The 24716-nt window shown below is 39.2% G+C and overlaps 1 protein-coding gene and 1 pseudogene across 1 annotated transcript in view; one reads left to right on the top strand and one right to left on the bottom strand.

Moving 5' to 3' along the window:
• CDYL2 (chromodomain Y like 2) overlaps positions 1 to 24716 on the top strand; it is a 169724-nt gene that overhangs the window by 14777 nt on the left and 130231 nt on the right. The window lies entirely within an intron of this gene.
• Positions 21462 to 21998, bottom strand: LOC109572789 (EEF1A lysine methyltransferase 2-like; annotated as a pseudogene).

Here is a 24716-nt window from a genome sequence, read left to right as displayed (position 1 = left end):
AGACTCTTCTGGAGACTTGCCTTGGAAATCTTGACGTCATTATCGCTTTCTTGCACAAGACTTAGTAAAGGAGGCCAGTGAGGCTCAGCCCAGCCTCAGGTCTTGTTTAATTCTCTTGTTGATGAAGAATGGGGTTAAGACATGCCTCAGCGACGGACCTCACAGACCTTGACATTATGGCAGGCACTTGACATCTAAACTTTTCCTGGAAATCCAGACGTGATGATGAACTGTTGGAAGTCAGATCAACTCACGGAATCCAAAGCTCCTGTTGCTTTAAAAAGTGAATGGAAAGTATTTTAGTGTCCTGATATTTACATTGCTGTATTTGTTTGTGTTGCCTTAAAACCATGTTCACTTAGAAAAATACGGTACACAGGGTAGTTTGTGAAACAGACTTTGGTAAGCATCTTGTAGTTAAATATTAACAGAAAGAGGAAGGGAACCACACCATGGCTGCCTTTGGGATGTAAAAACATATGGACTTTCTCCAAATTATATACCTAAGTTTCTTTCCAAAGTGATGTATATTTTAATACCATGTAGGATTGTCAAGGGCTCAATGGTAAAGAATCTGCCTGCCAACGCAGAAGACAAGGGTTCAATCCCTGGGTTGGGAAGATGCCCTGGAGAAGAAAGTGGTAGACAGAAGGGCCTGGCAGGCTATAGTCCATGGAGCTGCAAGAGTCAGACACGACTTAATGGCTAAATAACAACAGCAACAAAAGATTGTCATAGATTGTTTTCTTGTCTGTTTATCAAACATGGCAGTGATTCCAAACTCTTTGCTGTCTTGAGACATTTTATGTTTTATTACCCTCCACTCTCCCACTCTTCTGTGGCTATGTCTATGGGATTGACTTTTTGGGAAGCTAGTATATTTACTTTTGACTTCATGAACTGATATATTTTTTGAAGAAATCTAATCTTTGATCCTGGTTGAGGTACAGAGAGGTTTTAGAATTGTAACTTCCTATGATTTTTATATAAAATGGTCTTATTAAAAATAGTAATAATAGTAATAATAGTGTTTAGTGAGTGTTACTGTATACCAGACATGGTATAAATTTTCACATGCATTCTCTCATTTGGTCCTTCTTGGAGCTGACTGTGGCTCAGATATGAACTCCTTATTGCAAAATTAAGGCTTAAATTGAAGAAAATAGGGAAAACCACTAGGCCATTTAGGTATGACCTAAATCAAATTCCTTATGATTATACAGTGGAGCTGATGAATAGATTCAAGACATTAGATCTAGTAAACAGAATGCCTGAAGAATTATGGATGAAAGTTCATAACATTGTACAGGAGGCGGTGACCAAAACCATCCCAAAGAAAAAGAAATGCAAGAAGGCAAAGTGGTTGTCTGAGGAGGCTTTACACATAGCTGAGGAAAGAAGAGAAGTGAAAGGCAAAGGAGAAGGGGAAAGATATACTGCATTCAGTTGGGTATATAACCCAGAGAATAGCAAGGAGAGGGAAGAATTTTCATTCTTATATGAACAATGCAAAGAATTAGAGGGAAACAGTAGAAGGGGAAAGACTAGAGATCTCTTCAAGAAAATTGGAGATATCAAGGGAACATTTCATGCAAGGATGGGCATGATAAAAGACAGAAACAGTAAGGACCTAACAGAAGCAAAAGAGATTAAGAAGAGGTGGCAAGAATACACAGAAGAATTGTGCAAAAAAGGTCTTAATGTTCCCAGTAAACTCAGTGGTATGGTCATTCACCTAGAGCCAGACATCCTGGAGTGTGAAGTCAAGTGGGACTTAGGAAGCACTATTACAAACAAAGCTAGTGGAGGTGACACACTTCCAACCGAGCTATTTAAAATCCTAAAAGATGATGCTGTTAAAGAGCTGCACTCAATATGTCAGCAAATTTGGACAGTGGCCACAAGATGGGAAAAAGTCAGTTTTCATTCCAAACCCAAAGAAGGGCAATGCCAATGAATGTTCAGTCTACTGTATAATTGGACTCATTTAACGTGCCAGCAAGGTTATACTCATAATCCTTCAAGCTAGGCTTCAGCAGTACATGAACTGAGAACTTTCAGATGTATATCTCGATTTCAAAGAGGTAATGGAACCAGAGATCGAATTGGTAACATTCATTGCATCATGGAGAAAGCAAGGGAATTCCAGAAAAACATCCACTTCTGCTTCATTGACTATGTTAAAGCCTTTGATTGTGTGGATCACAACAAACTGGAACATTTTTAAGAAATGGGAATACCAGACTACCTTACCTGTATGCAGGTCAAGAAGCAATAGTTAGAACTGGACATGGAACAACAGACTGGTTCCAAATTGGGAAAGGAGTACGTCAAGGCTGTATATTGTCACCCTACTTTTTTAACTTATATGGAGAGTACATCATGCTAAATGCCAAGCTGGGTGAAGCACAAGCTGGAATCCAGATTGCCAAGAGAAATAGCATCAGCCTCAGATATAGATGATACTGCTCTAATGGAAGAAAGTGAAGAGGAACTAAAGAGCCTCTTGATGAGGGTGAAAGAGGAGAGTGAAAAAACTGACTTGAAACTCAACACTCAAAAAACTAAGATCTTGGCATCTGGTCCCATCACTTCATGGCAAATAGAAAGGGAAAAAGTGGAAGCAGTGACAGATTTTATTTTCTTGGGCTCCAAAATCACTGTGAACAGTGATTGTAGCCATGAAATTAAACAAAACAAAACACTTGCTCCTTGGCAGGAAATGTATGATCAAACCTAGGCAGTGTATTAAAAAGCAGAGACATCACTTTGCTGACAAAGGTCCGAAGAGCCAAAGCTATGGTTTTTCCAGTAGTCATATATGGATGTGAGAGTTGGACCATGAAGAAGACTGAATGATGAAGAATTTAAGGCTTTGAATTGTAGCACTAGAGAAGAGTCTCAAGAGTCCCTTGGACAGCAGGAGTTCAATCCAGTCCATCCTGAAGGAAATCAACCCTGAATATTCATTGGAAGGACTGTTGCTGAAGCTGAAGCTTCAGTACTTTGGCCGCGTGTTGTGAAGAGCTGACTCATTGGAAAAGATCCTGATTCTGGGAAAGATTGAGGGCAGGAGGAGAGGAGGGCAACAGAGGATGAGATGATTCGATAGCATCACCAACTTAATGGACGTGAATTTGAGCAAACTCCAGGAGGTAGTGGAGGACAGAGGAGCCTGGCGTGCTGCAGTCCATGGGGTCGCAAAGAGTCAGACACGACTTAGCGACTGAGCAACAACAGCAATGGGATTCGTACTAGTATTATCCTCACTTTATGATTCAGAAACTGAGGCTTATCAGCTACCAGATGGTTAAAAGCAAGATTCACATGAGGTCATCTGAGGTACTCATCTCTTTGATAAATGATAAAATGCCTGTAGTATTGCTTCTCGCCTCCCTCCTTTTGTTACTCAGTGGTATTCTGCTGTAGCACTTGTATACAGAATCCCAGATGGGATAGGTCAGTGGATGTTGCGCCAAAACCGAGAAAAGGAACAAGAAAACCCTTCTGCTGCTTCATGCTTATAGAATGAAAACGTGGTTGTGTGTGTTCAAGACGGGGATGACACTGGCTGGCCTGTGTGTTGGCCTGTGAAGGAGTTCCTGAGACATGAGTTAATCGGGAAGGGAAATCTTCCTTTTGAGTTCATCTGAGTAGATGTTTTTCAACACTGTTCTAAAGTCCTGCTGCTTCAGAAATTGTGATGCCTCTGCCCACCTAGTAATTTTGATGGAGGGGCTGTTTTCAGTGGCCTTCAGCTGGTTGGCCTCTACTCACCTTTAGCATTGAGGAGAAGACTGGTTTGGAGGGCAGTTGGTAACATTTTTGGGTCAGTGTCCTTTCTTTCAGCATATTTATGAGCCTCTGTGCATTTTTCCACGTTCTTTTTTCTTTGTTGTTTTGGTTTTATTTCTCTTGGCATGGTGTTTGCACCCCGTCATGATTGGAATTGGCAGGATTCTATGTTTGAAATCCTTACTTTACTGCCATATTCTGTACTTAGAGTTTTGGTGCCTGGTGGACAGTGGTGCCCTGATTGTGTGGATTTGTGCTCCAGACAGGTAGGCTTCTCATAGGTGAGGCACATAATCCCAGATTCTAGCAGACAGGTCTGTACACTTGGCTCAGAAAGGAATTAACAGCATACACTTTAAAAAATTGTTATTTTTTATTGAAGTATAGTTGATTTATAATGTTGTGTTAGTTTCAAGTATACAGTAAAGAGATTCCTGTATATATAATTATATACATGTATGTATATATATCATTTTTTCAGATTCTTTTTTCTTATAGGTTATTACAAAATGTTGAGTATAGTTCTTTGTGCTATGCAGTAGGTCCTTGTTGGTTATCTTTTTATATAGAGTAGTGTGTATCTGTTAATCTCCAAATCCTTATTTATCTTTCCCTCCCCTTCCCCCTTTGGTAATCATACTTTGTTTTCCACATGTTTCTAATCTTAATTAAAATTAAGATAATATGTACAAGTAAGTTGAGGCTTTATTTCAATCAGTTCAGTTCAGTTCAGTCACTCAGTTGTGTCCGACTCTTTGCGACCCCATGAATCGCAGCACGCCAGGCCTCCCTGTCCATCATCAACTCCCGGAGTTCACCCAAACTCATGTCCATTGAGTCGGTGATGCCATCCAGTCATCTCATCCTCTGTCGTCCCCTTCTCCTCCTGCCCCCAATCCCTCCCAGCATCAGAGTCTTTTCCAATGAGTCAACTCTTCGCATGAGCTGGCCAAAGTATTGGAGTTTCAGCTTCAGCATCAGTCCTTCCAATGAACACCCAGGACTGATCTCCTTTAGGATGGACTGGTGGGATCTCCTTGCCATCCAAGGGACTCTCAAGAGTCTTCTCCAACACCACAATTCAAAAGCATCAATGCTTCGGTGCTCAGCTTTCTTCACAGTCCAACTCTCACATCCATACATGACCACTGGAAAAACCATAGCCTTGACTAGATGGACTTTTGTTGGCAAAGTGATGTCTCTGCTTTTGAATATGCTATCTAGGTTGGTCATAACTTTCCTTCCAAGGAGTAAGTGTCTTTTAATTTCATGGCTGCAGTCATCATCTGCAGTGATTTTGGAGCCCAGAAAAATAAAGTCTGACACTGTTTCCACTCTTTCCCCATCTATTTCCCATGAAGTGATGGGACCGGATGCCATGATCTTCGTTTTCTGAATGTTGAGCTTTAAGCCAACTTTTTCACTCTCCTCTTTCACTTTCATCAAGAGACTTTTTAGTTCCTCTTCACTTTCTGCCATAAGGGTGGTGTCATCTGCATATCTGAAGTTATTGATATTTCTCCTGGCAATCTTGATTCCAGCTTGTGCTTCTTCCAGCCCAGCGTTTCTCATGATGTTCTCTGTATATAAGTTAAATAAGCAGGGTGACGATATACAGCCTTGACGAAATCCTTTTCCTATTTGGAACCCAGTCTGTTGTTCCATGTCCAGTTCTAACTGTTGCTTCCTGACCTGCATATAGGTTTCTCAAGAGGCAGGTCAGGTGGTCTGGTATTCCCATCTCTTTGAGAATTTTCCACAGTGTATTGTGATCCATACAGTCAAAGGCTTTGGCATAGTCAATAAAGCAGAAATAGATGTTTTTCTGGAACTCTCTTGCTTTTTCAATGATCCAGCGGATGTTGACAATTTGATCTCTGGTTCCTCTGCCTTTTCTAAAACCAGCTTGAACATCTGGAAGTTCACAGTTCACGTGTTGCTGAAGCCTGGCTTGGAGAATTTTGAGCGTTACTTTACTAGCATGTGAGATGAGTGCAACTGTGCGGTAGTTTGAGCATTCTTTGGCATTGCCTTTCTTTGGGATTGGAATGAAAACGGACCTTTTCCAGTCCTGTGGCCACTGCTGAGTTTTCCAAATTTGTTGGCATATTGAGTTCAGCACTTTCACAGCATCATCTTTCAGGATTTGAAATAGCTCAACTGGAATTCCATCACCTCTACTAGCTCTGTTCATAGTGATGCTTTCTAAGTCTCACTTGACTTTACATTCTAGGATGTCTGGCTCTAGGTGAGTGATCACACCATCATGATTATCTGGGTCGTGAAGCTCTTTTTTGTACAGTTCTTTTGTGTATTCTTGCCACCTCTTCTTAATTTCTTCTGCTTCTGTTAGGTCCAAACCATTTCTGTCCTTTATCGAGCCCATCTTTGCATGAAGTGTTCCCTTGGTATCTCTAATTTTTTTGAAGAGATCTCTAGTCTTTTGCATTCTGTTGTTTTCCTCTATTTCTTTGCATTGATCGCAGAGGAAGGCTTTCTTATCTCTTCTTGCTATTCTTTGGAACTCTGCATTCAGATGCTTATATCTTTCCTTTTCTCCTTTGCTTTTGGCTTCTCTTCTTTTCACAGCTATTTGTAAGGCCTCCCTAGACAGCCATTTTGCTTTTTTGCATTTCTTTTCCATGGGGATGGTCTTGATCCCTGTCTCCTGTACAATGTCACGATTCCATAGCTCATCAGGCACTCTATCAGATCTAGGTCCTTAAATCTATTTCTCACTTCCACTGTATAATCATAAGGGATTTGATTTAGGTCATACCTGAATGGTCTAGTGGTTTTCCCTACTTTCTTCAATTTCAGTCTGAATTTGGCAATAAGGAGTTCATGATCTGAGCCACAGTCAGCTCCTGGTCTTGTTTTTGCTGACTGTATAGAGCTTCTCCATCTTTGGCTGCAAAGAATATAATCAATCTGATTTCGGTGTTGACCATCTGGTGATGTCCATGTGTAGAGTCTTCTCTTGTGTTGTTGGAAGAGGGTGTTTGTTATGACCAGTGCATTTTCTTGGCAAAACTCTTATTAGCCTTTGCCCTGCTTCATTCTGTATTCCAAGGCCAAATTTGCCTGTTACTCCAGGTATTTCTTGACTTCCTATTTTTGCATTCCAGTCCCTATAATGAAAAGGACATCTTTTTTGGGTGTTAGTTCTAAAAGGTCCTGTAGGTCTTCATAGAACCGTTCAACTTCAGCTTCTTCAGTGTTACTGGTTGGGGCATAGACTTGAATTACTGTGATATTGAATGGTTTGCCTTGGAAACGAACAGAGATCATTCTGTCATTTTTGAGATTGCATCCAAGTACTGCATTTCGGACTCTTTTGTTGACCATGGTGGCTACTCCATTTCTTCTAAGGGATTCCTGCCCGCAGTGGTAGATATAATGGTCATCTGAGTTAAATTCACCCATTCCAGTCCATTTCAGTTCGCTGATTCCTAGAATGTCGACATTCACTCTTGCCATCTCTTGTTTGACCACTTCCAGTTTGCCTTGATTCATGGACCTGACATTTCAGGTTCCTATGCAATATTGCTCTTTACAGCATCGGACCTTGCTTCTATCACCAGTCACATCCACAGCTGGGTATTGTTTTTGCTTTGGCTCCATCCCTTCATTCTTTCTGGAGTTATTTCTCCATTGATCTCCAGTAGCATATTGGGCACCTACCGACCTGGGGAGTTTCTCTTTCAGTATCCTATCATTTTGCCTTTTCATACTGTTCATGGGGTTCTCAAGGCAAGAATACTGAAGTGGTTTGCCATTCCCTTCTCCAGTGGACCACATTCTGTCAGCCCTCTCCACCATGACCTGCCTGTCTTGGATGGCCCCATGGGCATGGCTTAGTTTCATTGAGTTAGACAAGGCTGTGGTAACTGTGATCAGATTGGCTAGTTTTCTGTGATTATGGTTTCAGTGTGTCTGCTCTTTGATGCCCTCTCGCAACACCTACCGTCTTACTTGGGTTTCTCTTACCTTGGATGTGGGATATCTCTTCACGGCTGCTCCAGCGAAGTGCAGCCACTGCTCCTTACCTTGTACGAGGTCACCCCTCCTCGACCTTGAACGTGTAGTAGCTCCTCTCTGGCCTCCTGCGCCCCCGCAGCTGCTCCTTGGACGTGGGGTAGCTCCTCTCTGCTGCCCCCCTGTCCTTGGACGTGGGATAGCTCCTCTTGGCCGTGCTTCTATGCGGTCTGTTGCAGCCGCCGCGCTTCTGTATTATATCAATACTTGAATACAAAGAACCAGGAAGAGAGACGTAGTATAGTTTTTTCACCATCTGTGTGACAAGCTGTAAAGTACTGACAGTCATTTATCCATGTACTTTTCTATGAGAAAACTCAGTTTGAGTAGATAGGAAAACTGAGATATGAGATGATCCATACACATACACAAACACATGATTTGTATCTTTCCTAGGAGTTTTATATTGGGTTGTCCAGATGGCTTGACATTTCTGTTGATTTTAGCGAAGAGTCTTAGGGAATTCCTGGCAGTACAGTGGTTAGGACTCCACGCTTCCACTGGAGGGAGCCCAGTTTCGATCCCTGGTTGGAGAAGTAAGGGCCCATGTACTCAGCAGGGCAGCCAAAAAACTAAAGCAAAGAGTCTTAGAGGTTGGGGTGTCTTAGATGTCATCTAATCTGATTCCTCAACCAGCATATACACCGTTCATATATGATCACACTGTTTCTTCTAGAAAACTTTCAAAGGAAAGAGGGCACGCTGTCTTAAGGGCAGCCTCTTCCGTTTTGGCATCCTGTGCTAACTGCTGGAAAATGCCTTGTTATAGTGAGCCTGTCTCCCTTCTTGTGCAACTCCTGCATGTTGGTAAGAGCCATGAATTCAGTAACCAGGAAGCTTTCCGTTTCATTTCCGAGGTAGCCCTATTTCCTTGGATGCCCTCCCGGCATCCTAGTCCAAGCCATCCCTCACTCCTTTCTGGAAGAAACAATAGCCTCTTAACTGGACTCCCAACATTTCCTCTTTGGCACTCTCTGTTCTCACTTTCTTCCCAATGTCTTCAGTTGCTCTTGAACAAAAGTTTGAACTACTTCACAGGATCTGAACCTGCCTGCCTTTCCAGGCTCAGCTAAGACTACTTTCCCTTTTCTTCTCTATGTACTACACTCACTACCTCTTTATAGGCATCTGGACGTCTTTTGCCTCAGGACCTTTGCTCGTACTGTTTCCTGTGCCTGGGAACCCCTGATCCTGCCTGGTCTCCTTTTCCACCCCCTTGCAGCTCTAAAGTTGGTTTACCAAAAACACCTCTGACCCGCAGACCAGGGTAGACCTGCTGCTGCTGCTGCTAAGTCGCTGCAGTCATGTCCGACTCTGTGCGACCCCATAGACAGCAGCCCACCAGGCCCTGCCGTCCCTGGAATTCTCCAGGCAAGAACACTGGAGTGGGTTGCCATTTCCTTCTCCAATGCATGAAAGTGAGAAGTGAAAGTGAAGTCGCTCAGTCGTGTCCGACCCTCAGCGACCCCATGGACTGCAGCCTACCAGGCTCCTCCGTCCATGGGATTTTCCAGGCAAGAGTACTGGAGTAGGGTGCCAGTGCCTTCTCCAGGGTAGACCTCCCTGTTGTGTATTCTCTGAGCATCCTGTGGTTCTCTTCCACAGTGTTGGTCTTTGTAATAAGTCTTTATTTTTGTACTTATTTATGTAAGGACTGTCTTCTTGGAGGCACGGTCATGTCTGGCTCAGTGATGTATCTCCAGCACCTAGAGTGTGAGGGGAGCTTGTGGAAGTCTCCCAAGTATTCCAGAAAAGTCTGGGATACTGGAAGTTAGGGCTGTTTTCTCCTCCAGAGTGAGCACCTCTATCTTTTCTTCCTGCTGTTTTTATTTTCTAAGATTATATTTTGTTGTTTTTGTTGTCAACCTTTTTTAAAGAAAAAATTTCAAAATAGCACGAATGAAAATACTAAGTCACAGAACTTCTGTGCAGTGGGTGAACTGGTACTTAAAGGAACATTTATCACCTTAAAAACCAAAAGAATGAACTCAGCATTCATCTCAAAAAGTTTAAAAAAGACAGCAAAATGAATGAAAGGAAGTCATAAAGAATGAATAAGTGTAAATAAAGACAAAAAATTAATAAAGTAGAAAAGAGAAAAATAGTAGAATAAGTGTATTGAAGGTTGTACTAGCTTTTTTTGGATGTAAAAGTTATATATATATACACACACACACACACACACACACATATGCACATATATAACTAATTTTTAATTGTGGTAAAATATTTTCATGCATTGGAGAAGGAAATGGCAACCCACTCCAGTGTTCTTGCCTGGAGAATCCCAGGGACAGGGGAGCCTGGTGGGCTGCTGTCTATGGGGTGGCACAGAGTCCGACACGACTGAAGTGACTTAGCAGCAGCGGCATACACAATTGATGCTTGAATGAAGCTAGGGTTAGAGGCACAGACCCTCCATGCAGCTGAAAATCCATATGTAACTTGAGGTTGGCCCTCTGTCTCCAGGGCTCCTCTTCCTCCGTGTGTGCAATTGCCCATCTGTGGGTCCAACCAACCTTACATTGTGTAGTACTGTAGTACTTGCTGGGCTTCCCTCGTGGCTCAGATGGTGAAGCATCTGCCTGCAATGAGGGGACCTGGGTTTGATCTATTGAAGAAAATCTGTGTATAAGTAGACGTGTGCAGTTTAAACCTGTGTTCAACAATCACCTGTAAAATTTGCCATTTTAATAATTTTTAAGTGTACCTTGGCTTTTAGCATTTTCACATTGTTCTGCACCTATCACCACTGTCTTATTCCAGAACATATGTATATTTTTTTATTATCCAAAAAAGAAACCCTGTACCCCTTTAGTAGTCAAATGGCAGCTTAATAATCTGTTGTCTTTGTGGATTTGCCTATTTTGGTTATTTCACATAAATGGAATTTTATACTACATGGCTTTTCCTATCTGGAGTTTTTCTGTTTCTTACTGTAGTGTTTTCCAGGTTCGTTCCTTTTTTTTTTTTTTAATGGCTGAATAATATTCTGTGGTATTTCATGTATATACCACCTGTTTATTCATTCATCTGTTTATGGACACTTTCTGTCTTTTGGCTGTTGTGAATAATGCTGCTGTGAGCTTGGTTTACAAGTACCTTGAGTTCTTTTTTCAGTCCTTCTGGGTGTCTACTCAAGAGTGGAATTGCTGGGTTATGCTATAATTCTTTGTTTAACTTCTTGAGAAACTGCCAAGCTATTGTCCACTACATATACACCACCTTATATTCTCATCAGCAGTGCATTGAGGGTTACAGTTTCTCTGCATCTTTACTTATCCTTGTTCAGATCAGTCGCTCAGTCGTCTCCGACTCTTGGTGACCCCATGAATCACAGCACGCCAGGCCTCCCTGTCCATCACCAACTCCCGGAGTTCACTGAGACTCACGTCCATTGAGTCAGTGATGCCATCCAGCCATCTCATCCTCTGTCATCCCCTTCTCCTCCTGCCCCCAATCCCTCCCAGCATCAGAGTCTTTTCCAATGAGTCAACTCTTCACATGAGGTGGCCAAAGTACTGGAGTTTCAGCTTCAGCATCATTCCCTCCAAAGAAATCCCAGGGCTGATCTCCTTCAGAATGGACTGGTTGGATCTCCTGGCAGTCCAAGGGACTCTCAAGAGTCTTCTCTAACACCACAGTTCAAAAGCATCAATTCTTCGGCGCTCAGCCTTCTTCACAGTCCAACTCTCACATCCATACATGACCACAGGAAAAACCATAGCCTTGACTAGACGAACCTTTGTTGGCAAAGTAATGTCTCTGCTTTTCAATATGCTATCTAGGTTGATCATAACTTTCCTTCCAAGGAGTAAGTATCTTTTAATTTCATGGCTGCAGTCACCATCTGTAGTGATTTTGGAGCCCAGAAAAATAAAGTCTGACACTGTTTCCACTCTTTCCCCATCTACTTCCCATGAAGTGGTGGGACCGGATGCCATGATCTTTGTTTTCTGAATGTTGAGCTTTAAGCCAACTTTTTCACTCTCCACTTTCATTTTCATCAAGAGGCTTTTTAGTTCCTCTTCACTTTCTGCCATAAGGGTGATGTCATCTGCATATCTGAGGTTATTGATATTTCTCCCAGCAGTCTTGATTTCAGCCTGTGTTTCTTCCAGTCCAGCGTTTCTCATGATGTACTCTGCATATAAGTTAAACAGGGTGACAATATACAGCCTTGACGAAATCCTTTTCCTATTTGGAACCAGTCTGTTGTTCCATGTCCAGTTCTAACTTTTGCTTCCTGACCTGCATACAAATTTCTCAAGAGGCAGGTCAAGTGGTCTGGTATTCCCATCTCTTTCAGAATTTTCCACAGTTTATTGTGATCCACACAGTCAAAGGCTTTGGCGTAGTCAATAAAGCAGAAATTGATGTTTTTCTGGAACTCTCTTGCTTTTTCCATGATCTAGCGGATGTTGGCAATTTGATCTCTGGTTCCTCTGCCTTTTCTAAAACCAGCTTGAACATCAGGAAGTTCACAGTTCACATATTGCTGAAGCCTGGCTTGGAGACTTTTGAGCATTACTTTACTAGCGTGTGAGATGAGTGCAATTGTGCAGTAGTTTGAGCATTCTTTGGCATTGCCTTTCTTTGGGATTGGAATGAAAACTGACCTTTTCCAGTCCTGTGGCCACTGCTGAGTTTTCCACATTTGCTGGCATATTGAGTGCAGCACTTTCACAGCATCATCTTTCAGGATTCGGAATAGCTCAACTGGAATTCCATCACCTCCACTAGCTTTGTTCGTAGTGATGCTTTCTAAGGCCCACTTGACTTCATATTCCAGGATGTCTGGCTCTAGGTCAGTGATCACACCATCGTGATTATCTGGGTCATGAAGATCTTTTTTGTACAGTTCTGTATATTCTTGCCATCTCTTCTTAATATCTTCTGCTTCTGTTAGGTCCATACCATTTCTGTCCTTTATCGAGCTCATCTTTGCATGAAATGTTCCTTTGGTATCTCTGATTTTCTTGAAGAGATCCCCAGTCTTTCCCATTCTGTTGTTTTCCTCTATTTCTTTGCATTGATCGCAGAGGAAGGCTTTCTTATCTCTTCTTGCTATTCTTTGGAACTCTGCATTCAGATGCTTATATCTTTCCTTTTCTCCTTTGCTTTTGGCTTCTCTTCTTTTCACAGCTATTTGTAAGGCCTCTCCAGACAGCCATTTTGCTTTTTTGCATTTCTTTTCTATGGGGATGGTCTTGATCCCTGTCTCCTGTACAATGTCACGAACCTCATTCCATAGCTCATCAGGCACTCTATCAGATCTAGGTCCTTAAATCTATTTCTCACTTCCACTGTATAATCATAAGGGATTTGATTTAGGTCATACCTGAATGGTCTAGTGGTTTTCCCTACTTTCTTCAGTTTCAGTCTGAATTTGGCAATAAGGAGTTCATGATCTGAGCCACAGTCAGCTCCTGGTCTTGTTTTTGCTGACTGTATAGAGCTTGTCCATCTTTGGCTGCAAAGAATATAATCAATCTGATTTCAGTGTTGACCATCTGGTGATGTCCATGTATAGAGTCTTCTCTTGTGTTGTTGGAAGAGGGTGTTTGTTATGACCAGTGCATTTTCTTGGCAAAACTCTATTAGCCTTTGCCCTGCTTCATTCTGTATTCCAAGGCCAAATTTGCCTGTTACTCCAGGTGTTTCTTGACTTGCTACTTTTGCATTCCAGTCCCCTATAATGAAAAGGACATCTTTTTTGGGTGTTAGTTCTAAAAGGTCTTGTAGGTCTTCACAAAACCGTTCAACTTCAGCTTCTTCAGTGTTACTGGTTGGGGCATAGACTTGAATTACTGTGATATTGAATGGTTTGCCTTGGAAACGAACAGAGATCATTCTGTCGTTTTTGAGATTGCATCCAAGTACTGCATTTCAGACTCTTTTGTTGACCATGATGGCCACTCCCTTTCTTCTGAAGGATTCCTGCCCGCAGTGGTAGATATAATGGTCATCTGAGTTAAATTCACCCATTCCAGTCCATTTCAGTTCGCTGATTCCTAGAATGTCGACATTCACTCTTGCCATCTCTTGTTTGACCACTTCCAGTTTGCCTTGATTCATGGACCTGACATTCCAGGTTCCTATGCAATATTGTTCTTTACAGCATCGGACCTTGCTTCTATCACCAGTCACATCCACAGCTGGGTATTGTTTTTGCTTTGACTCCATCCCTTCATTCTTTCTGGAGTTATTTCTCCACTGATCTCCAGTAGCATATTGGGCACCTACCGACCTGGGGAGTTTCTCTTTCAGTATCCTATCATTTTGCCTTTTCATACTGTTCATGGGGTTCTCAAGGCAAGAATACTGAAGTGGTTTGCCATTCCCTTCTCCAGTGGACCACATTCTGTCAGATCTCTCCACCATGACCCACCCATCTTGGGTGGCCCCATGGGCATGACTTAGTTTCACTGAGTTAGACGAGGCTGTGGTCCTAGTGTGATTAGATTGACTAGTTTTCTGTGAGTATGGTTTCAGTGTGTTTGTCCTCTGATGCCCTCTTGTAACACCTACCGTCTTACTTAGGTTTCTCTTACCTTGCGCGTGGGGTATCTCTTCACGGCTGCTCCAGCGAAGCACAGCCATTGCTCCTTACCTTGGATGAGGGGTATCTCCTCACCGCCGCCCTTCCTGATCTTCATCGTGGGATAGCTCCTCTAGGCCCTCCTGTGCCAGTGCTTACTTTACTTAAAAAAAAATGTAGCCATCTTTGTAGTTAAGAAATGTTATCTCACTGTGGTTTGGATTCGTGTTTCCTTAAATGACTAATGATGTTGAACATATTTTTGTGTGCTTAGTGGTGTTTACTTATCTTTTTTGGAGAAATCTCTATTTAAGTCCTTTGCCCATTTTTGAATTGGATTGTTGGTTGAGTTGTAGGAGTTCTTTTAAATTCTGATTATCAAAACCTTAGCAGATATGTAATTTGAAAACATTTTCTGGCTTTGAATTGTCTTTCACTCTCTTGTCAGTGTCCTTTGATGCACAAAAGTTATAATTTTAATGAAGTATCTAGTTTGCCTTTTGTTGCCTGTGGTTTTGGTCTCATATTTGGGGCAGAACTTCCAGTACTGTGTTGAAAAGCAGTGAAGAAAGTGGGCATTGTTGCCTTATTCCTAATCTTAGGAGACTAAGTTTCAACGTTTCACCACTGAATATGATTTTGGCTGGGGATTTTTCATAAATACTCTTTACCATGTTGAGAAAATTTCCTGGTCCTGGTTTTTTGACATTTTTATTATGAAAGGATGTGGACTTCTGTCAGTGCCTTTTCTGTGTCAGTTGAGATGATCATGTAGTTTTTTTCATTCTGTTAATGTAGTACACTTATTGATTTTTATATGTCGAATCACCCTTGCAGTACTGGGACAAATCCCACTGATCACGATGTGTTATCTTTTTAATAAGTTTCTGGATTTGGTTTGCTAGTATTTTTATACTCCACTTACAATGACAAAATGTTGGCTCTATTCCCTGTGCTGTATAATATACCTTGTAGCTCATTTATTTTCTACACAGTAGTTTGTACTACTTAATCCCTACTGCTATCTTGCCCCCTGCCTTTTCCTCACTGCCAACCACTAGTGTGCTCTGTGTATCTGTGGGTCTGTTTCTTATTTGTTATAGTCACTAGTTTGTTTTATTTTTTAGATTTCACACATAAGTAATATCATACAGTATCTGTCTTTATCTGATTATTTCACTAAGGGTAATGGAGTCCAAGTTCATCCATAATGTTGCAAATGGCAAAATAAAAATTTTAATATTTTAAATAGTGATATAACTAAGCTTTCTTCAGAAATCTTTGTATATGTTGGTGATGTTTCCTGAAGATAAATTTCTAGATATGGAAGTTCAGTGAATATGCCTTTTATAAAGACTGTTGCTAATGCTGTCAGATTGCTCTCCAGAAAGGATGTGCTTGCCATCCAGAAAAGATACTGCCAGCAGTAACTAGCCTGTTTGTTTATTTTCACTGGGCTCTCAGCACTACTTGTATAACTGTTAAAAAATGCAAGGTGTTTTTTGAGGTGTTTTCCATTTCTTATTGATATTATATATAAAGATTAAAAAAAAAAACTATTAATGACCTTAATCCTTGTCTAGATGAATCACAAGCTGGAATCAAGATTGCCTCAGATATGCAAATGATACCACTCTAATGGCAGAAAGGAAAGAGGATATAAAGAGCCTCTTGATGAGGGTGAAAGAGGAGAGTGAAAAAGCTGGCTTGAAACTCAACATTAAAAAAATTAAGATCATGGCATCAGGTCCCATCACTTCATGGCAAATAGATGGGGAAAAAGTGGAAACAGTGACAGATTTTATTTTCTTGGGATCCAAAATCACTGCAGACGGTGACTGCAGCCAGGAAATTAAAAGACACTTGCTCCTTGGAAGGAAAGCTATGCCAAACCTAGACAGCATATTAAAAAGCAGAGACATCACTTTGCTGACAAAGGTCCAAATAGTCAAAGCTATGGTTTTTCCAGTGGTCATGTATGAATGTGAGAGTTGGACCGTAAAGAAGGCTGAGTGCCAAAGAATTGATGCTTTTGAACTGTGGTGTTGCAGAAGACTCTTGAGAGTCCCTTGGATAGCAAGGAGATCAAACCAGTCAATCCTAAAGGAAATCAACCCTGAATATCACTGCAAGGATTGAGGCTGAAGCTTTGGCCACCTGATGTGAAGAGCTGACTCACTGGAAAAGACCCTGATGCTGGGAAAGGTTGAGAGTAGGAGAAGGGGGCAGTGGAGGATGAGATGGTTGGATAGCACCATTGACTCAGTGGACATGAATTTGAGTGAATCCCAGGAGACAGTGAAGGACAGGGAAGCCTGGAGTGCTGCAGTCCATGGTGTCACAAAGAGTCGGTCACGACTTAGCAACTGAACAATGAACAACAACAACAATCCTTGTCTAAGCACATACATTAACCAAAATATTTATTTTTCTTTCTGGTTAGTTTTAAATTTCACCTGTTGTAATTTTTTTTTTTATAAGGAGAGTAACTTTTATCCTAGATTATATGTTGTAATACTTTTGAACTGTGGTATTGGAGAATCCGACTTGAGAGTCCTTTGGACTGCAAGGAGATCCAACCAGTCTATCCTAAAGAAATCAGTCCTGAATATTCATTGGAAGAACTAATGCTGAGGCTGAAGCTCCAATACTTTGGCCACTTAATGTGAAGAACTGACTGATTAGAAAGGACCCTGATGCTGGGAAAGATTAAAGACAAGAGGAGAAGGGGATGACAGAGGATGAGATGGTTGGGTGGCATCACCGACTTGTTGGACATGAGTTTGAGCAAGCTCCTGGAGTTGGTAATGGACAGGGAAGCCTGGTGTGCTGCAGTCCATGGGGCCGCAAAGAGTCAGACACGACTGAGCATCTGAACTGAACATATTTGTGATTCCTTCTCATCTCTCTATTCTTTCTGCTTCCCTCCTTTTCTTCCTACTTTCCTTCCTTGGAGTAGGGAGAAAGCCGTCCTTGTGCTGAAGTTTATAACCATTGATCTTTAGTCTCTTCTGTTCCTTTTGTGGCAAAACTTATGCACATTTACATGCACATTTAATATAGCTGTGATTTGTTTTACTGTACAGTATGAAGTAGGGATATGGCCACTGGCACTGTTAATCTATTGTTTTAACACTATTTATTGAATAACTCATTATTTTCCCTCTGATTTGAAATGTCAGATTTATCATTGGTGAAATTATTACATATAGTGATATGAGTTTGTTTACAAGCATTCTACTCTCTTCTTCAGTTTTAGTTATTGTTCAGTTGAGTTCAGTCGCTCAGTCGTGTCCGACTCTTTGCGACCCCATGAATCGCAGCACGCCAGGCCTCCCTGTCCATCACCAACTCTCGGAGTTCACTCAAACTCATGTCCATCGAGTTGGTGATGCCATCCAACCAACTCATTCTCTGTCGTCCGCTTCTCCTCCTGCCCCCAATCCCTCCCAGCATCAGAGTCTTTTCCAATGAGTCAACTCTTCGCATGAGGTGGCCAAAGTATTGGAGTTTCAGCTTTAGCATCAGTCCTTCCAATGAATATTCAGGACTGATTTCCTTTAGGATGGACTGGTTGGATCTCCTTGCAGTCCAAGGGACTCTCAAGAGTGTCCATAGTTCATCATTAGTTATTGTACTTTTAGAAAACATATTGTTGTTTGATAACTTGAGTCCACCTTCCTAATTCTTTTCTCAAAATGTTTTTGATTATTTCTATTTATGAAGTTCCAAAATAAAATCCATATGAGGTTCTTCTTTTAATTGCACTCGATTTACAAATCACTTTGTGGAAAGTTGGCATCTTTGTGATTTTGAGTCTTCTCATTCAAGAACATGTTTCTCTACATTTATTAAAACTTCCTTTCATGTGTGTTAGTAAAGTTATCTAGCTCTCTTGATACAGAGTCTGAGTTTGTTACTGGGCAGTTTAAATTTTTGTTTCTTTTGTAAATAGGGTTTTATTTTCAATTTATTACTGTTTATAAGAAGAATAATTTTTGATATTTGTTTTTAATGCTTCACCTTCTGAATTCTTATCAAATATATTTCGTTCAGTTCTTTTTGGAATTTTAGGTGGTCACATCATCCTCAAATTGTATTATCTTGCCTGTCCTTTCTCTTAGTTATACAGATATGTTTTTCTACTCTTACTTTATTTGCCACAATTTTCAGAAAGCACTCACTAATAGCATGACAGCCAGGAGTCATGTCTTGTCATGTCTTGCTTCTGATTTCATCATTAATTAAGGCAGGGGCTACTGGTAAAAGGTAGATGATTTTCCCTGTTAATTAGAGTTCCTGTATCTGTAGTCTTCCTTTTTTTTTTTTTTAAATAAGGAGTGCTGTTGTATTTTATTAGGTGCTTCTTTGATAGTTCCTGAGATGATCATATAATCTTCCTCCTTATTATAAACTTGGGTATAATTTAGTAACTGATTTCTTAAGACTAATGTATCATATTGTGAAATAGGCACACTTGGTAATGATGAATTTTTATTTTAATAATTTGCTAGGTTCAGCCAACTGCTCTGTGTGTTTAGAATTTTTGTATTGATATTCATAAATATTGTTGGTCTTTGGTTTTCTTCTGTGTGTACTAATTTAGTAAAACTTTTAATGTTAGAATAGTGTTGGTTTCATGAAAGTGATTGATTAACCTTTTATTTTTCCCCCTGTTTTTAGGAAAAGTTTGTGCAACATGTCAGTTAAGCTTCCTCTTGAATGTTTTTTGAAAGAAATAAGTTGGTTGTGATATTTTCTGCATCTAGAATATTTTTTGATATACTTTTGATAGCATTTCTAATGGCTGTTGATTTTTTCGTGTTTCACCTTCTGAAGTAATTTTTTGTAATTTATATGTAATAAGAACAACATTCCTAGTATCCCTGTTTTAAAATTCATTTGAAAAGGTGCAAATAGTTTCCTCCTATATTTTCAAAATATCTCTTTTCTATATTTGATGATGTCTTCTTGTCTTCCTTAAATTGGTAGCTTTGTGATTTCCCTTTTTACCTATTTTTCAGGTTGCCAGCAGTTTGTCTCTTATATTGATTTTTTTTTCATAAAATCAGCTCTTAGCTTTATTTTCCCATTTCACTGTTTTCTTCTCTGTATTAATAAGCTCCTGATTTATCATTATTCATTTCTTCATTTAGTACTTTTTACTCCATCTATTTACTGTTTAACTTTAAATTATAAAATATGAAATGCAAAAATGTACATTTAATAGTAACAATAATAAGTGCACTCACCACATAATTTAAATAATAGAACATGTTTTTAGCCCTCTTGAGCACCTGTCTCAGTATAAGCCCAGCCATCCCTCTTTCTGAGAGGTTACTGTTGTGAATTTCTGGTTAATCATTTCCTTCACTTTCTGTATAATTTCACTTATGGGTCCCTAAAGTTCATGTTGGTTGATTTTTCCTGGTTTTGAAATGTAAAGAAATGGAATTGAATTGCATGAATTCTTCTTCAATCTTGCTTTTTGCTCAGTGTTATGCTTTTGAGATTTATCCATGTTAATGTATACTGGAATATACTGTTTTTACTGGAGTATACTATTTCTTTATAAGAGTATAGTATTTACATATATAAATATACAAAATGTTAAAATATACAGTATGTAATTACAAATAATAGGATATACAAATTATGGAATTTATTAATCTGTTCTAATGTGGGTGGACATTTGGAATTATTTAAGTTTCTTATTTTATTTTCATGCTTTGCTATTACAAACAGTGTAGCTATGAATATGTTTTGTACCTATCTACTGGTACATCCATGCCAGAGACTATCCATGTTAAATATTTAGATATGGAATTCCTGTGTTGTGTACTCATATATTCAGCTTCAGTAGATCATACCAATTTCCTCAAATTATTTCCAAAATATTTATATCTCTTTAGGCTTAATTTACTCTTAATTTTCCAGTTACTTGAGCTGAATACTTATTTCACATTTGATATTTGAAAATAAAAAGGAAAAGATTTATAGTTATTAATTTGTTTCAGAGCATGGTTTATTTACAGTTTTATTATGGAGGCTTCTAATTTAAATAAAAAATTTTATTTTAAAATAATTAAGTTAATGTTATTTTTATTCTTTTAATTGTTTCTGGCTCCAAGTTTTTATGCATTGTGGCCAGAGATCAAAGTGTATATTTAACCCTTTTTTGCAGTGTTACTGAATTTTTTGTGATTTAATGCATGATCAATATTTTATTATTTGAAGACTGAATTGTCTCCAGAGAGCACAGAATGTAGTATCTATATTATATGAGTAAATATATTTTGACAATTAGGATATATACCTATTAAATAAAGCTGACTAATTATATCAAGTAAATTCTTAGATCCTTACTGTTTTTTCATAAAGTGAGAGCTAGTTTTAAGTCTCAGGGTCTTCTTGTAGATGTATTGGATAGATTTCCATGTCAATGTGTTTAGGTAATATTATTATGAATATTAGTATGTTTAAAATTATTTATGAAATGATATGTTATATTTTCTGTTTATCATGCTTCCTTTTGATCAACTGATACATTTACCTGACTTTGTTTAATTATATACATAAGGGCTGGGGGATTTTCTCAGGTGTTAAATCATTTATTTTTAAATCCTCATTTAAATCCTCATTTTTAAATCCTCATACTTACTACGTTTTGTGATAGTCTATTCACACCTTAAGAAAGTGTTCTGGCTTATTATTCTGACCCTGGAATAACTTGGTCAAATCTTCATAAATAGCTATATTCAGTTCACCTTTACCAAGGCACAGACCTGAAGAATACATCCTTTCTGTAAATTCATTTACTGCTTTAAAGTTTTAACTGTTCAGCAGTTACAGGATTTTTTTTTAAATCAGAAAGAAAAATGTTTGCATCTCAAGTACAGAAGAAAACTTTAAACCGTTCTTGATTGATCTCTAAAACCCAACTACTTACACGCTCATGGTTTTCTCTTCTCTTCTGTTTTTGCCAACTTGTTCCATCTATCCAACATGTGCGTCTTATGTACACCATAATGATTCACACGTGCATCATGTGCGACACGTGCTAAATGTTGATTTGCACTTGCATTTTCTGTGTCGGGTTTACTTTGAAGCAGAGCTTCTTAAAAAACTAACTGAATCTGTCCAGTGAAAAGTCTCATGTCTTTTGAAAAACCAGAGTTCCTACACTGTCTCCAGATCTACCTCCAAAGCTGAACTTGGGTGTTGGCAGCTCTTGGGAAAGTTCAAATCCTTCACTGAATTCATTCATTCTTCTTTGGTCCAATCACATAGGGTTATTAGAAAAAAGCCTTTCTCTTTCAACACCCTGGAGAGAGATTTCACATATTGCTTCCTCTTCTGAATTGCGTTGTCAGGATTAAAGCTTATGGCATCAGACGTTGCTTTATCAGTACAACTATAAAATCCAGACAGCTTTGTGGAAGGATTCAAGAAGTATTCTCCCTTCAACTTAATGTTAGATAAACCTTTCTCTGTAATACTTCCAGAAAGCTGTACTGTAAAAAGGAGAGTAATCAATTCCAATAATATCAGAGAAACCACATTTTGCCTACAAGTTCAACCAGGAAAACACCATTTCCAGCTCTAATATTAAGCACTGAAGCATCCGGTGGAATCTTGTGTTTCTGCATCCACCTTATTAGTTGAGTCATGCTCACCTCTCCAAGCCGATTTCTCCTGTATCTCCATATTCTTGCAAAGTTTGCAGTTCTAGATATCTCTTAGCATCTCAGCGTTCTGGAGTTCCCCGCGCAAACAGGGCGGAGCCACACACCCTCCGGGACTGCCCCCTGGAACCACGCCTCGGCGCCATCCGGCACCATCTTCTTCATCCTCTCCCGTTTATCGTGTGTTCTTGTTTTCCTTTTCTTGGGATTGATTATTTTATTTTGTGACTTTTTTCCCCCTGGAAGTTATATATATACTTCTTCTTTTTTTTTTGTAATGGGTTGTCCTTAACTTCTTAACAGACGTATTTGAAACTATTCTTTCTGCTAATGCCTTGAGTTAAGCAATTGCTAGAACGTCTCTCTTGAACGTGGGAAGCAACTTAGCTGCTCTTTATTTTCTCTCTCCTGGCCACCTCTCCTGTTTTTTAATTTGATTATTTAAATTTTATATACAGACTTTTGTTACTGTTGTATTTATACTAAACCTACTTTGTTAGGCCTTGAATTTTAACAATTCTTTCCCAAAGTGTAATGAATTGTCAACAGTTATTTAGATTTAAGTGTAAATTTACTTACATAATAATTTGTTGCGCTTCTGTATATTCCACAATTTTCTTGGACTGTGTTCTGTGATGCTGGAGTGTATCCTCAAGTAGCTCATTCAGATAAGGACTATACTTAGAAAACTGATTCCTTGAAATGTTATAATTTTCTAATTTATTAAAGTTTTTTTTTTCTATTGAAATCTTTCTTTTTTGATCAGTTGATACAGTTTTATAAATTTCTTTACAAATTTCTTAATGTTAACCCTCCATATTTTGGAATAAGTCCTTCTTGCTGAGGATTGTATTTTTTTCTGAGAAATTCAGCCAGCTGCTTGTTCCTCTTCTTCCTATTGTGCCCCCTGCCTTTCTAACAACTGACTCTTACCTTTATTTTTTTTGTGCTTTGTCCATTCTGGCCTTCCTATTGACTTTGTACCATGTTTCATTTTGTGAACTATTCAAAATATTCTTCTGTTTTTTGCTTGGAATGCTGTCCTGCTATTAATTCATATTCATTTTCTGACTCTTTTTTTTCAGTGTTTCTTTCTATAAAAAGTCTTCCTTGACGTCTAATACAGTGTAAGATTCCCAGTTTTATTTTTGGTTTGTTGTTTAGTTGCTAAGTTGTGTCGGACTCTGTGACCCCATGGACTATAGCCTGCCATGCTCCGCTGTCTGTGTAATTTCCCAGGCAAGAATACTGAAATAGGTTGCCATTTCCTTCTCCAGGGTGTCTTTCTGACCCGGGGATCAAACTCATGTCTCTTGCATTGGGAGGCAGATTCTTTACCACTGAGCCACCTGGGAAGCCTTTATATTCTATTATTTTAATTTTTTCATTAGAATTTCAGGGTTCCAGTACAAATTCCCAGTAGGTCCAAGCTTTGTGATCATCTCAGCTGACTCTTCTGGGTCAGGAAATACCCTCCCATGGCTCCAGTTTTAGATTAATTCTTGACTTTCCATTACTCCCAGGTCTTGTCTGGGTAATTGGTCAATACCTTTTCAGTTTTTTTGTTCCTCTACTTTTTCTTTGTCAAAAAGGAAACAAAATTTTTAGGGGTGTCTAGTGTGTAAAGCTTTCCCCCAGTTTTTGTTGGAATAATTAAGGAATTTATATTTGTTTTTGTAGGTTTTAAAATATTGTGTCCTCTTTAAGGAAAGATTAATAGCCTTTATATTGTTAGTTGTTAACAATTAGAGATCAAATATACATTTTACTTTTATCTGTTATACTTTATTATGAATTATTTGATGGCGCATCTGCCTCATTTATAAATTTATCATTTTGATACACTTTTTGGTCAGTGGTATACTTTTTGTTTTTGCTCAGGAAGAACATATGTATGGGTGGTATACTTTCTGGCCTGTTGTATATCTGAACATGGAAAATGTTTTTTTTTTTTTTTAATTCTTTCTGCATGAAAGATAGCTTGACTGGTTGTGAAGATTTTATTGCACACTGTTTTTTTGAAAATCATGGTGTGGAGGAGAAGTCTGATGCTAAGATGATTAAAAACTTACTAACTTTTGTTTCTGGTTCTTATAAGATTTGTTCTTTATCTTTTAAATTAATACATTTCAGAAGTAAATATATATCTAGTGTTCAGTTTTCATTAATATAGGTTGGTGCCACATCTTTTGATCAGTCGTGGAGGCCTTGAAAGTTATGTTATTGGTTACTAGTTTCTTCCTTATGTTACATTGGTTAATATGTTGTATGTTTTTGGGTATACACTCAATATTTCTATCATTTTTCTCATCATTTGTTCTTCCTAATTTTCAGAGAACTTTTAAGCTAAACTTCTAATTCACTTCTTGTTTTCTGCTAACCATTGTTAACTCCATTTGTTTTGCAAGATAGTTTCCTTATTTTTATAAACCCTGGTACTTTATTATATAAACAGTATAGAAACACTTTAAAGAATACTTTTGCAATTATTTTATTCTTAAACCCGTCTTTCCTTTTCATGGACTAGGTTGCCATTTCCTCCTCCAAGGATGTAGAAGTGACACCCACTGCCCATTCCACACCCCCCTTCCTTACACTCAGCACGTGGCCAGCTTCTCCCAGGCCAGGGACGCCCTCAGGATGGAAGCAGCTGGGCC

This window comes from Bos indicus, chromosome 18 (genome assembly GCF_029378745.1).
Source record: "Bos indicus isolate NIAB-ARS_2022 breed Sahiwal x Tharparkar chromosome 18, NIAB-ARS_B.indTharparkar_mat_pri_1.0, whole genome shotgun sequence".
Taxonomy (NCBI): domain Eukaryota; kingdom Metazoa; phylum Chordata; class Mammalia; order Artiodactyla; family Bovidae; genus Bos; species Bos indicus.
Note: the sequence above shows the minus strand (reverse complement) of the source record. Positions and strands in the feature narration are given on the sequence as shown.